The sequence below is a fragment of the Sciurus carolinensis genome, chromosome 16 (assembly GCF_902686445.1).
Source record: "Sciurus carolinensis chromosome 16, mSciCar1.2, whole genome shotgun sequence".
In the NCBI taxonomy this organism is placed as follows: domain Eukaryota; kingdom Metazoa; phylum Chordata; class Mammalia; order Rodentia; family Sciuridae; genus Sciurus; species Sciurus carolinensis.
In genome coordinates this window covers 44,571,930-44,587,114 of record NC_062228.1, presented here as the reverse complement: position 1 = coordinate 44,587,114, position 15,185 = coordinate 44,571,930, and the positions used below count along the sequence as shown (strand labels likewise).

At 39.0% G+C, this 15,185-nt stretch overlaps 1 long non-coding RNA gene across 5 annotated transcripts; it reads right to left on the bottom strand.

Annotated features, from left to right (window-relative positions):
- Nucleotides 1-3,421: 3,421 nt before the first annotated feature.
- On the bottom strand, nucleotides 3,422-14,085 carry LOC124966437 (uncharacterized). 5 transcript variants are annotated; one of them, XR_007105336.1, is made up of 5 exons: nucleotides 13,904-14,085; nucleotides 10,616-10,681; nucleotides 8,579-8,674; nucleotides 6,754-6,947; nucleotides 3,422-4,780 (listed from the first exon to the last, which is right to left on the bottom strand). It is a non-coding gene; the product is annotated as an uncharacterized LOC124966437 (long non-coding RNA). The 5 variants fall into 5 exon arrangements; XR_007105337.1 differs by having other exon boundaries at nucleotides 3,422-4,232; XR_007105339.1 differs by lacking the exon at nucleotides 3,422-4,780 and adding an exon at nucleotides 6,095-6,226.
- Between the last annotated feature and the right edge of the window lie 1,100 nt (nucleotides 14,086-15,185).

Sequence of the window (15,185 nt, the reverse complement as noted above, 5' to 3'; positions counted from 1 at the left end):
CACTTTATTCTCTATCTAATCTAAGTATCTTCTCTCTTATTGCAATTTTCTGGATTTAAAAATCATACGATCTCCAGGAATAGTGGCACACAACTGCAATCCCTGCAGTCCCCGCAACTTGAGAGGCTAAGGCATGAGGATCACAAGTTCAAGACCAGCCTCAGCAACTCAGCAAGACCCTCAGCAATTCAGCGAAACTACTGTCTCAAAATAAAAAATTAAAAGGCTGGAAATGTAGTTCAGTGGTGAATCACCTCTGGGTTCAAAAAAATAATAAAAATGAAAATTATGCAATCATTAATTTATTGATATGTAACCTTTTATTTATCTTAAAGAGCAAGAACAATGGCTACAGCTGGGGATGTACATCAGTCATAAAGTGCTTGCCTAGCATTCATGAGTCCCTGGGTTTAATTCCCGGCCCCACCAAAAAAAAAAAAAAAAAAAAAAAAGAGGAAAAATGGTTGTTTCACTAGACACAGAATTACTAACACCTTGCTTATAAAGAACAATCGCAAGTTCAAAGCCAGCCTCAGCAACTAAGCAAGGACCTAAGCAACTCAGTGAGATACTGTCTCAAACTTTAAAAAAGATCAAGTACAGTGGTGCATGCCTGTAATCCCAGCAGCTCCGTAGACTGAGGCAGGAGGATCTCAAGTTCAAAGCCAGCCTCAGCAACAGTGATGCACTAAGTAACTCAGTGAGACCCTGTCTCTAAATAAAGTACAAAATAGGGCTGAGGATGTGGCTCAGTGGTTGAGTGCTCCTGAGTTCAATCCCAGGTACCCCCCCCCAAAAAAAAGGGCTGGGGGTATGACTCAGTCGTTAAGCACACCCGGGTTCAATCACCAGTACCATAAAATAAATAAATTTATTGTAATCATTTGTGCTCACAATTACAGAATAATTCTGACCATGTGTTCCTGTTTAATTTCTCCCATATCACTCACAAGATACATTTACTTCATCTCTTGCAGACTAAAAAAAATCAAAACTAAACGTAGATTAAACTAAAGCTAAATTACTAAATGATGCAAATGAAAATATGATATATATACCTAACCATCCATCCATATACCTCTATCACTGCCACTTATATAAAGTCATAATTATCTTTTCACCCTTATTTCACCCACTGTAGTGAGGTGCCTTTTCATGAATGTGTAGTATTATTCAGTCTTCCTTCTGTAGTTTCTCATGCCCATTCTCAAAGTTTCCTTTTCCCTCCTTTCTAAGACCACTATATGTGGACTTCCTAGAAAACTACATGCCCGTTCCCCACAGAGCATTATAACAGATTAGAGGGGCTATGTAAAGTTAACACCAGTTATCTCTCCTCACAATTCACGCATTGCCTCACTGAGTTCCTGGTTTTTTGTTTTTTTGTTTTTTTCAGATTTAAAATAGTTCACCACACAAAAGAAAGGAGGAAAAACCAATGTAACACTCACTGAGCTTCAACAATTATCAACTTAAGGACAATCTTTTTTTGTTGTTGTGGGGGGGGTAACCGGGGATTGAACTCACAGGCACTTGACCATTGAGCCACATCCCCAGCCCTATTTTGTATTTTATTTAAAGACAAGGTCTTACCGAGTTGTCTAGTGCCTTGCTTTTGCTGAGGCTGGCTTTGAACTCTCGATCATCCTGCCTCAGTCTCCAGAGCTGCTGGCATTATAGGCTTGCACCACCGCACCCAGTTGAGGACAATCTTATCCATCCACTCATCATAGCCAACTCCACAGATTATACTGAAGCAAATTCCAGGCATCATATTTCATCTGTAAATATTTCAGCATGAATCTCTAAGACAAGAATTTTTTGCAAAAGTATAATAATAATCATATCTAAATATTCACAGACGGGGCTGGGGAGATAGCTCAGTTGGTAAAGTGCTTGCCTTACAAGGAAAGGGCCCTGGGTTCAATCCCCAGCACCGCAAAAAAAAAAATAAAAAAAAAAAAAAAAAATTCACAGAGTGTATTTTTCTGTTTGTCTAAATTAGGATCTAGATGAGGTCTATACATGAGACTAAATAATATCTCTAAATCTCTTAACCTGTATAATATATAGTGAAAGATAAAATAGAGCTTGAGTTCAAAATAATATACTTCCAATTCATATTAAGGACTACAGAATTTTTACTTCATGTTATTGATCTGTATTTCCTTTGTCTGTATGTACTGAGTCTTAGGTACCAAAAGATTCCAACTAAATTGCTCATTTCTTTTTATCCCCCAGGAACACATAACATTCTCAGAACAATATAGCACTGCTACCACTTAATATGATAAAATAGTATAAGGTTTTATTTGTGGCTTCTTACAAATTTAAGGATATATAACCAATGGATACATATTTAGATTGAATCACTGCATTTCTATTTTGATTTTAGGGATTTTCCTAAATTTAATTTTGTTTTATAATTGCATAAGATATTTACATAGTTCATCTCAAATCTACAAAATATAGCCAAAGGAAAGTCTCTTCCTTTCTATCACCCACAGTTTAATTTTTAAGGCTTAAAAAAAATACAACATCATTTGTTACAGATACATAGCAGTCAGTATATTTTGACAATAATCAGTGTCTGGCCTCAGTTTTCTCCTTTATATTTAAGAACACATAAACACTTGAATGTGCACACATTCATATCTTTTAATTTTTTTAGATGTTGATAGACCTTCATTTTATTCATTTATTTCTATGTGGTGCTCACAGTTGAACCCAGTGCCTCGCACATGCTAGGCAAGCGCTCTACCACTGAGCCACAATCCCAGCCCATATCTTTTATAGATATATATATGATTTATATAATTATATATACAATTTATATAAATAATATATATAATTCATATACACACAATCTTATGTATCTTACTCATTCTCTATTTTGGAATGTATCTTTTCATATTTAGTCAAGTTCAGAATTTTTTATCTAATAATCTTCTCTACCCTAATATATTTGCTAATACCTGTTGTCCTCTTGGTCTTTTCTTCCTATTTGCCCCTGTGCCTGGTCTTGAGCTAGTTTTGAAACATTATGACTTGCTATGTGCTGCTCATTACCTATAGGAATGTCATTTTGTTCTTCATTCTCTTTAACCTTATAATTTTGTACAAAGTTCAACCATGATATTTTTCTATTGCTTTAATTTTTTAAAATTAACAGGAATCTGCCAGGTACGTTGGGACATGCAAGTAATCACAGCCAATGGAAGGCTGTGGCAGAAAGACCCAAGTTCAAGGTTAGCTCGAGAAACCTTTTTTTTTTTTTTTCTGGCGGTACTGGGGATTGAACCCAGGGCCTTGTGCTTGCAAGGAAAGCACTCTACCAACTGAGCTATATCTTCAGTTCCCAGCCTGAGAAACTTGAGTGAGACTTTGTCTCAAAATTAATAAAAAAAAAAAAAATAGAGGCAAAGGATGTAGCTCACTGTAGACTGCCCTTGGTTCAATCCCCAATACCACACACACACACACACACAAAGTTTTCCAGTGCCATGGTATGAATTTTGATACATGTAGAGATTCATGTAACCACCATTACTCAGAATAGTTCCATCAACCAATAAACTGCTTCATGTCATCCCTTTACAGTCACTCTCTTTCCTTGTTCCTAACCTCTGGTAAACAACTGATCTTTTCTCCATTACTATAATTTTTTTCATTTCTAGATTGTAATATAAATGGAATCATATAGTATATAATCTTCAGAGATTTATTCCCCTTCAGTATAATGCTCTTGAGATCCATCTGTGGATATGGCTTGCTTGTGTGCAGGTGTTGATGGCTTATTCCTTTTTAATGATGAATGACATCCCATTGAATGGATGTGCCATGCACTTGTTCAAGGACATCTGGGTTGTTTTCAGTTTGGGGCAATCATGAACAGAACTGCTACAGATGTCCATGTACAGGTTGTTCTGAGAATGTTTTTCATTTCCCTGGGTTATACAATATTTAAGTTCAAAAGAAATTTCCAAACTCTGCCAAAGTGGTTGTACTATTTTGCAATGTGTGCATTCCAGTAGCTCGATATCCTTGCTATCACTTGGTATTGGCAGTATTTGATTTTAGCCATTCTATAGTTACTTGTTATTTTTAATGGCATTTTATCATGGTTTTAACTTATATTTCTCCAATAGCTAATGATGCCAAACACATTTCTTTTGTGTTTATTTGTCATTCTCTGATGAAGTATCCAAGTCTTTTACTGTCAAATCTTCTTCCTCAAATGAAGAAAGTAATACACGACTCATGCATTACTCAGAAATGTATTGTTTATTGTCTATATGATTGGAGGGTTTAACTTTATCCTTCTGTTAATTGATTTCTAATTTAATACCATTATGGTCAGAGAACATACAATGTATTATTTCAGTTCTTCACTTTTTTTTTTTTTTTTTTTTTTTTTTTTTGTGGTGCTGGAGATTGAACCCAGGGCCTTGTGCATGCAAGGCAGGCACTCTACCAACTTAGCAATAACCCGAGCCCCAGTTCCTTACATTTTTAAGATTTGCTTCATGATACTTTGAAGAACATTCAATATACGCTTGAGAAGAGTTAGGACTCTAATATTGTTGGGCAAATTGTACTACAAACGTCAATTACATTCAGTCACATAATGGTGTTGCTCAGTTCTTCCATTTACTTGCTGACTTTTTCATCCAGTAGTTTTATCAATTACTGAGAGAAGCATGTTGAAGTCTTCAGTTAACATGGTGGGTTTATCTGTTTCTCCTTTCCTTTCTCTCACTTTTGTTTCCTGGCCTTGAATCTGTTATTAGGTACATAAAGGTTTAGGAATGCTATGTCTTTTCAATGAACTGACTCTTCAGGGTGTGTAATGTCCGACTTTATCATGGTGATCATCTTTCTTTGAAATATGTTTGATGTTAATATAACAACTTTGCCCATCTTTTTTATAGTGTCTGCATGCTATACCTCTTTCTATTCTTGTACTTTTAATTGACCAATATTTGAGGTGAGTTTCTTATAGACAGCATATAATTTGATCTTGTATATTTATCCATTTGGAAATCTTTGATTTGATATGTTTACACCATTTGCATTTATTGTAATTGTTGATATGTTTGGATTGAGGTCCACTTTCCTGTCTTCATTTGCATTAACGGCTTTTTCTGCCCCAGCTTTCTTTTTTCTTTATTCAAATGTCACAAAATTTACCGCCTGAAATCATTTTTTAAAAGTATGATGCAATGGTGTTAAGTACATTCACGTTGTTGTGCAATTTCCACAACTCTTTCATTTGGCAAAACTGAAACTCTGTATTCATTCAACAACTTTCCATTTCCACCTCCACCCAGCCTCTGGTATCATTCTGTCTGCAGTTTCTATGAGCTTAACTATTCCAGATAATGCTCATCTAAGTGAGATCATACCTATTTGTCTTTTGAGACTGTCTTCCTTTGTTTAACATTGTATCCTTAAGCTTCATCCCTGTTGTAGCATGAATTAGAATTTTATTTTTTTTAAGGCTAATATTCTATTATATGTATCTACAACATTTTGTTTATCTGTTCATCCATTGCTAAACATTTGGGTTGCTTCCACCTTTTAGTTACTGTGAATAATTCTATCAATGTACATATGAATATTTCTTTGAGACACAGTTTTCCAATTCTTTAAGATATACATCCAGAAATGATACTGCTGGGTCATATGGTAACTAAATACATTTTTGTAATCCATTTTAAAAAAATAGTGTGGCAGGAGGGATAGTGGGGATTAAACACAGAGGTGCTTTACTACTGAGCTATATCCCTAAGCCTTTTTTAATTTTAAGATAAGGGCTCACTAAGTTGCTTAGGGCCTTCCTAAATTGCTGAGGCTGGCTTTGAACTTGCGATCCTCTTGCCTCAGTCTCCTGAGCCACTGGGATTACAGGCATGCATCACCAGACACCCAGTTTGTAATCTATCTTAATTCTCCTACTCAATTTTTATTGAAATGGAGCATTGTGCTACTTTTAGAAGGATGGGTTAGGCCAGGATAGCTTCCGTAGCTTCATGGCATTAGAGCTCCCTCTCTGTGATTTCTATGAAGTAAACCTAAGTATAGTCTCTAACATATCCTAAAGAGTGGTGATTCTTCTACTTCCCCTCCTGAACGTTTATCTAGTTCTTCTTCTTTTTGCCCCTGTTGTTCCTGTCCTGTTCAATCTGGATTCTACTCCCAGAAGTGTATCCTCTTGGTAGGTGTTCTGAAAGGCAACTATAGTTTAATTTCAAGAGTTTATGGGGCCCAAATCAAGCACAGTGGCACAAGCATGCAACCCCAGTGACTTAGGAGACTGAAGCAGAAGGATCACAAGTTCAAGGCCAGCCTTCAGACCTTATCTAAAATAAAATTTTATTTTTTTGGTACTGGGGAGTGAACCCAGGGGGACTTGGCCACTGAGCTACATCCTCAGTCCTTCTATTATTTTTTTATTTTGAGGCAGTCTCACTAAGTTGCTTAGGGTCTCACTAAATTGCTGAAGCTGGTCTGGAACTTGAGGTCCTCCTGTCTCAGCCTCCCATGCCTCTGGGATTTCAGGTATGTACCACTGTGCCCCATGGGAACTTAGCTTAAATTTTAAAAAAGGCTTTGGTGGGCTGGGAATGTAGTGCATAGTACAGCACCCGGGGTTCAATCCCTAGCACTTGCCCTTCCCCCGGCCAAAAAAAGAGTTTATGGAGCCCAGACTGCTAAGATACTTTTAGATGGTGGCATTTACCCTGTACTCACCTGCCTATAAAAAGATGCAAAATCCCTCTACTTTCAGTTGCTGCCCTCGGAATGGACTGTTGAATTTTCCAGAGAGTAAGTCTGTGATCTTCTTCTCAGAGCTGTTACATACTCTCTTGCTTTGCTTCCACTTCATCACAAAGTTCCAGACACCAAAAGGGTCTTGGGCTGGCAGTATATTTCCAATTATTCTTCTTACAGGACATAGAGGGATAATTAGTCACATAGTTTTGATATAGACGTTCTCTGTGGATTTATATTTTGTCCTCTTAGTTGCTCTCCTATTTGGTTTGTCTGCATTGTTTGGTGGGGGAGCAGGAAGATTCCAAAACAGTAAAATTTCTCAGACTCTCTTCCACTTTCCTTAAAAGTCATTTCACTTGGGCTTTCGACCATAACTCCACTGAAAAAAATCATTCATTCTAATATGGCCCAAACCCTCTTTTGTTAAATCTAGTGGCCAGTTATCATTCTGCTAGCAGCATGTGACTTGCCAGCCTTACTCACCAGTCCTTCTCAGTTGCCTTTTAAATACTATCTGGGGCTGGGCAAGGTGGCACACGCCTATAATCCCAGTGACTCAGGAGGTCAAGGCAAGAGGATTGCAAGTTCAAAGCCAGCCTAAGCATGGACCTAAGCAACTTAGTGAGACCCTATCTCAAAATTTAAAATGGGACTGGGCATGTGACTCAGGGGTTCAGTTTCCTTGGATTCAATCCCCAGTATCAAAAAGAGAAAAGATACCATCTGGGGTGACCAAGTACCTTGGTTTGCCTGAGAGTATTCTAGTTTTAGTGCTGAAAAGTCTTGTGTCCAAAAAACTCCACTCTTGGGCAAACAAGGTTGTTGGTCAATCCAATGTACATCTAACTGGAAGTATACCTCAGAACACAGTCCTTGGGCCTCTTCTCCTCTCAGTATTTCACTTATTTACCAAATTACTCATCAATCTTACACCTTTATAAACTATGTGCTAATGATCCCTAGCTCTACCCTCTCCATCGTACTGCAGGCTAACATATCCAACAGCCATTGATCCTATTGGTTCAACATTTTTAAAATATCCTGAATTAATCATTTTCAACATTTCTTCTTTTAATAAATAGGTATTGACAAGCTTTTCTTTTTTTCTTTTTTTTTTTTTTTTTTGTTTTTTTGTTTTTTGTTTTTTTATGGTGCTAGGGATCAAACCCTGGACCTTATATGTGCTAGACAAGCTACATGCCCAGCCTGGCAAATTTTTCTTAGAGGGCCAGATAGTAAAAAGAAAATATTTTAGGTTTGTAAACTATACAGGCTTCATTGCAACTACTCAGTTTGGCCACTGTTGCTCCAAAGCAGTCACAGACAATATTTAATTGAGAGTGTAGCTATGTTCCTATAAAACTTTATTTATCATAACAGATGACTGGCCCATAGGCCATACATAGTTTGCTAACCCGGTCTAACCTATTCTTGTATGTAAATTTCTAACACAGCATCCTAACTGGCCAACCTATTTCTATATTAGTTTCACTAATAGTCTGAAGTTGTTTTGTCTCGTTTTATTTTTATGGTACTGGGGGTTGCCTCACATAAGCTGGGTAGTTTTTACTACAAAATATTTAAAATAAGAGTGTTTTTGTGTACATATACCTATACATATATACATACTTACACATACATATAAAAGGTACGAAGAATAACAAATGAGCAGCATGCTTCCCCACACCCTTGACTGGGCCTCTGAGGAAGATGCCTCAGTAGACACCACTGAGGTTCTCCCTTCCTGAGCAGCTGATTCTTAAAGGCACTGCCTGCCCACCTGTTCAAAATTCTTACTTACCTGGGCACCATCCTTCCATAATGTCCCTCGAAATCATCCATGGTTCTTTGCCTTGCTCCAATAGGGAAATCACATCAGGCTTAGGAGTAGAGAGTCCTGTTTACAAGAAAAAAAAAGATATACTCCTGCTGTTTCTGAATCAAACTTAGTCCTTAGTCCTCAAGGAAACAGGCAACTACAGGAAAGACAAGAGGGTATGAAGGTCTAAAGTATGGAGAAGATAAAGGGACCACAATGGGCAGCCTGCCTGTTTCCTTGTCTACAAAGAACAAAACAATTACCTAGGAAGGTAGACACCCACCCAGACAATTGAAAGACACACCCGAAATTCATAAGTCATTTGGGAATCGATATCCTTAGTGAGTAAGACTGGGTTGCTGTAGTTGTCTATCATCAAATCTCGACATAAATCCCTCTGAGCAGGGGCCAAGCACTCCTACTTTTACTGAGAGAAGTCTACAGCCAGGTCCCTGAACATTACCAATTCCTGAAATGACAAACCCATGTGATACTGATGAAATCCAAACAAACATTTTTAATATGAAAGAGATGGAGAAGGACGCTGAGGGATGGAGAAGATATATTGGTCAAATGGGCAAGAGCAGAGTGGATACAGAGGGAAGCAGAGTAAAATGAGCATGACTAGAACAAAGAACCTCCATGCTCAGGAATAATCCTGAGGCTGAAGACAAATCTCCTTTATACAATGGGACACTCTCTATCCCATGGCTAGGGTTAGGAACGAATAAAACATTTATTTTTTACAAATAAATTTTTTTTCTAGGGTAGAAAAACACACAGCAAGTTCTAGTGTGGCAAATTACTCTGTCTTTTTGTTAAACATTCATCCATGACTTTCCATTTTTATTATAGAAAATTTCAAACATATGGCAAAGCTGAAAAAATTTTACAGTGGACACATCCAACATACAATTTATGATTTATCATGAACTTTTAATATTTATGTGCTGTTTTCTTCCCTTTTTTCCTATTAAAGGAAGACATAAGTTACAAAAATTAAAACAAAACTTCTACTGCACATAAAAGGAGTTTGGCATAATTTAAAAATATACTAAATACTAAGGATCTTCATTATTTGATGAAATCATATGCATTTTTCTTTACAAAGCAAGTTACTGAAAAATCTTTTGAAAACTGATTATGTATTTCATCTTAGGAATACAAGACATAACCATTCCATTATCTTGGATACTTAGATTGAACAAAATCTGAGTTCCTTTACAACTTTAAGAGTCTACAGTGCTTAAAAATGCATATATGCTAATCCTGTTTAAAATTTCCAAATATAGAAATCTAATAATGTCCTCTTAAAGCTATGTCATAAAACAACTATAAGAGCAACAGAATGATGAATATAAAACTTTCTTTGGGACTGGGGCAGTAGCTCAGTGGCACAGCACTTGCCTAGCGTGTGTGAGGCACTGGGTTCAATCCTTACCACCACATAAAAATAAATAAAATGAAGGCATGCTGTCCATCTACAACTACAAAAAAATTTTTTAAATGTTAAAAAAAAAAACCACTTTCTTTGGATGTTATTCTTTGAGGGGGATGGCAGGGCACAAAAGGGACTTCTACAGTGCTTACTATTCCAGTATTACATATATAAATGTTCTATTATTCTTTTAGAGTATAAAATGCTTTCTTAAAAAGGGAAATCAAAAATTAAGAAAAATAAATATGTTTGTGGGGACTGCTTACCCCACTCAACAATCACTGCTACTTAAACCCCAAGTCTCATCTGGGATCTGAACCATTTCCCTGGAGGGAATGCACTCAGGCTCCATTATAAAGCACTGCACCCACTGACACACTTTCAAAGAGTGGGACAGTAAGGGACAACACTGTGCTGCTGGGCACAATCCTAACAGAATGAGAAGATCTGAGATGGGTTCATGGGCAAGTTGAGCGAGGAAGTTTCTAGATAAAGAAAATAAATGTTCATACAAATAAGGGAAAAAACTATATTTCAAGGAAGATATATCAATTCACCTGGAGTTGACTTTGAACACATACCTCAGAACCTGAGTTGTGTTTCCCTGGATTCCTCTCTTGGAAAAGTACAGCATCCCCAAAAAGCAACTGTGGGGGAAACAGAAAAATTTAAAAAGCGCCCAGATATACTCAAATGACTCTATGCTGTCCTTCTAATATCCTTTCTATGCCGCCTACCCCTACTTTTCCCTCCTCAAACACACACACTCACTCACACACACACACTGATGAGAACAAATCCTAGCCTTCCCCAAGTATGTGGGAACCTAAGAGGAGCAAGATGGAATGCAGTCTGGGTAGATTAGCTTCAATACTGAGAGGGGCCTAGAAACCTCAGCAGGAGGAATTCAGACATATTCTATCCTAATCTCAAAATGTTAATCTGGACTACAGGTGGGTACAATAACAGCACTCCACATACTTCTCCCCTTGAAACCCCAAGAGTTTCCTAAAGCAGCATTACTCTGCTTACAACCTAAATTAAAAATGAACACCTCAAGTTTGAATGCCTATACACATCCAGAATCTACACACAGACGTCCAGATGCACATACCAAGTTCATAACATTAAATCTCTCTTGGTTTCTCGGGTCTCTATTTTAAACAACTAAATCTAAGCGGTCACCCAATCCATAACAAAGACTCCAAGGCCTTGAATATCTAGCCACACAACCACATAGGAAGACAAGTACAAAGCTCTGTGACCGATATGTAATATGAATGAAAACTTTCTGTGTTAAAATACTGATATTTGGTCATTGTTAACACAGCAAGGCCTAGCTTGTCACGCTACTGATACAATAATGAAAAAAGCCACATTTCCTGTCCGTTAGGGACCACAGTGGAATATCATTGAAATATAATTTCGATTTTGGTGTAAATGGGGAAAACAGATATAAATATATAAATTGGTGATAAAAACTATGGAGAAAAAAATATATGGTAAGGGGGACAGGGACTGTGCGTTTGTTGAGATGTTCTCAGGGAAGGCTTTTCCAGTTTGGTAACATGTGAAGAAAGCCTTGAAGGAAGCAAAGGACTAAACCATGTAGATAGCAGGAGTGAGAAAATTCCATGCAGGGGAACCAGCAATCTCAAATACAGAGAGAGGCAGAATGAAGAAAAAATGCTAGATCAGAGCAGAGTGGTAACAGAGACTCAGACCACTGTAGAGACTGGTTTTTACTCTGAAGGAGGAGGGAAGCCATGGAAAGTTTTAAGTGAAGGAGTGGCATAAACTGACATATTTTGGAAGGATCAGCATGGCTGCTGTGTTAAGAAGAAACTTCTTCCCCTCTGGCCCCTGCAGTGCTGGGGACAGAACCCAGAGCTTCACACATGCCAAGTAAGTGTTCTACCACTGAGCTACACCCTGAACCCCTAAGAAACTTTAGTTGTGCAACACAGGAACAAGGGGGATGAGTAAGGAGGCTATTAGAACAATCACATGAGATGACTGAGGCCTGGACGTGGAGTAGCTGAACTTTCACACGCAAGTCTTCCCGCTTCCAAGTTCCCCCTTACTCACTGTGCACAAGCACATCACCTTTCTCCCCATTCTCTGGAGCTTCCCCGCTTGCTCTTAAAAGAAATGAAGTGTAGTTCACTGATGTAAAATCCAGCGTACAAGAAAATAACTATACACAGTCACAGGGAGAGGAAAGATAAGATGATCAGTCATAGCAGGTGGACAGCAAATACCAGAACTGCTTAGGCAATGTTCAACATACTGTTTCAAACCACATGTAGATTATAAACTATTCCAGCTTGGAATTATACGTATTCAAAAATCCAGTGGCAAATAATAGCTAATGATATGGGAAAAAAAAGTACGTAATTAAAGAACATCCAACACGATATGGTCTCAATTATGTTATACAAAAAAATACAGATAGGGGCTGAGGTTGTGTCTCAGTGATAGAGCACTTGCCTAGCACGTGTGAGGCACTGGGTTCAATTCTCAGCACCATGTACCAATAAATACAATAAAAGTTCTTACAAAACTAAATACAAAAAGAAAAAAAAAACTATTTAAAAAAAATGCAGATCGAAAGAGTCTGGAAAAGCAGTAAGCCCAAGTTACCACAGGGCTGTAATTTTATTTTTCTGTATTTACTGAAGACTATTTCCTTCAATTTTTTATCAGTATAATTCTAGTCAAGGTTTAGGAGAGTAATCAAGAGTCAGCTATACCACATCTCTCCAACTTAACACTGAACAGAAAACACCCCTATTTTCAAAAGTACTCTGGGACTAGGGATATACAGCTCAGTTGGTAGAGTGTTTGCTTTGCATGCACAAGGTCCTTGGTTCAATCCTCAACACCACAAAAAATAAATAAATAAAAAGGTACTTTGAGCATTCACATAGATTTTAATTAGTTCCTGCCTCCTTTGCCTGAAGTCACAATCTTGCATTTTCTATATTTTTAATTCATGATAGACAATTAATACTTAAGTTTGTTGTAGTGAATTATTATAATTTTTGTTCCCTCATCCATTTTTTAAAAAAATTTTGTAGTTGTAGATGGACAACATGCCTTTATTTTATTTATTTTTATGAGGTGCTAAGGGTTGAACCTAGTGCCTCACATATGTGAGGCAAGCGCTCTGTCGCTGAGCTACAGCCCCAGCCTCATTTTTAACATAGATGTAACTTTCTCTTACCGAAAAGAAGGGCTTAGTCCCCTTGACTAGTTCTCCACTTCCTTCCACTTCCTCAATACAGACGATCCTGATTATATGCCTTATACAAGCACCACCTGGTAACCAACTCGTTAATGGATAGCATCTACTTGACTCACCCTAGTGACTCCAACCCACTTGGATCCCACTCAGGGCGTCTCTCTGTTTCTCTCTCACACAAACATACCGAGGGGTCACACAAGTCGCAGTCGCAACAGTAAAGCCATAGGCGCCCCACTCCAGTCTCAGACCTTCAACTTCTGCACATACGGGGTTGAAACATACACAAAGTTACAGAGTCCCAACCACAGTCACCGGTTCTGCACATTCTCATGCGCAGTGTAACTCGGTCAGGAAGTCACTATCACATACCCATTCTGGGAACCCAGAGTCATCACCACACAAGGTCACAATCACGCACCACGAAGACACACAGTAACCATCATAATCTCTCCCTCTCTTTCTCTTCCGCTCGCTCCAAACACAAAAGGACGGGAGCCAGACTCCTCACTCTAGCCTTTCCCTACTTCCCATCGGGTACAAACTGGCCAAGTTCACTGGATTCCAAATGCCGTTCAGCAGCTGACAGCTAAGCCAACTGTCCCGCCAAACCATAAAGAGGAACCTGAAATCCCGCAGCACGTGGGGTCGACCTTCGGGGTCTCAGGGAAATGTAGTCCAGAGCCCTAGCGCAGGCCTTCCTAGTCCTCTCAGGACGAAAGCTGGACTTGCTCCCATTTACCGCGTCTCCGCAGAGCCCGGCGACAAGCGAATCAGAGTAGGAGCGCGCCCGCCACTACGGGTGCTACTCACCCCAGGCAGCTGCGTTGCCGTAGGACGACCGAAGGACGACGTAACGCCGATTCGCGGCGCAAGTAGCTTCGAAACTCAGGGCCTATGGGAAATGTAGTCCCAGGCCGAAGACATAGCCAGCGCCAAGGGAATGATCCCTCTGTGCTTGCAGCCCGGGCTTGGCCCATGTAGTCACTGACTGCGCCCAAGATACGTCTGGCGGGCCGGGGATACAGTTGAGTAGTAGAATGCTTGCCGTGCATGCACAAGGCCCGGGGTTCATTCCCCAGCACCACACACACCCAAAAAATGGTGTCTTAGTGGTTCTAAGACACTTCTGGAGTTGCTGGCTCGCCCTCACACTGCAGAAGGGATGAGGTCCGAGCCCAGACCTCGCTTCGCACAGCGCAGAGCGTGAGGATGAAGCCCGGATCGACTTACGAAGCGATGGGGAAGAGCCCAGATTTTGGGGTGCTTGTGTGTACAAGCGAACCCCCAGGCAGGGTTGAGGAGAGTCCAAAGAGAGTGAGTTATTGATCCCATTTGTGACTGGGTGTGAATGTGGGTCACTGGGATTGCATCTTTTCTAATCTTTAAACCTCATGTCAGGCATTTGTAAATTGATAATAAAAGGGAACCTTTCTAAAGCATCAATTTTATTTGAAGGTTGACCAGGGGAGGAGAGAGACAACGTACCTAATTTTATATTAAAATACGTATTTTATTATGAATTAAGCCGGGCGCGGTAGTGCCTGTCTCTCAGCCTACCTACTCGGGAGATTCAGGCAGGAGGATCCCAAACTCGAGGCTTGGCTGGGTAATTTTGCACAGACCTACTCTTAAAGCAAATCTTAAAAGAGGGAAAGGGATGTAGCTCCATGGTAGATCACCTGTGGGTTTATCCTCCAACACCAACAGCCAAAAAAAAAAAAAAAAAAAAAAAAAAAAAATGATATGGTAAACATCATGAACTGACTTTTATGTTAAAATAGGTGTATTTATGGATTAGAATGGAGAAGAAACATGTCTTTTGAAGCAAGAAATAAATTTCAGAATAAGTTATTGTCATGAGATGCTGCTTTTGTCCAAGTAGGGCTAGGGTTGTGGCTCAGTGG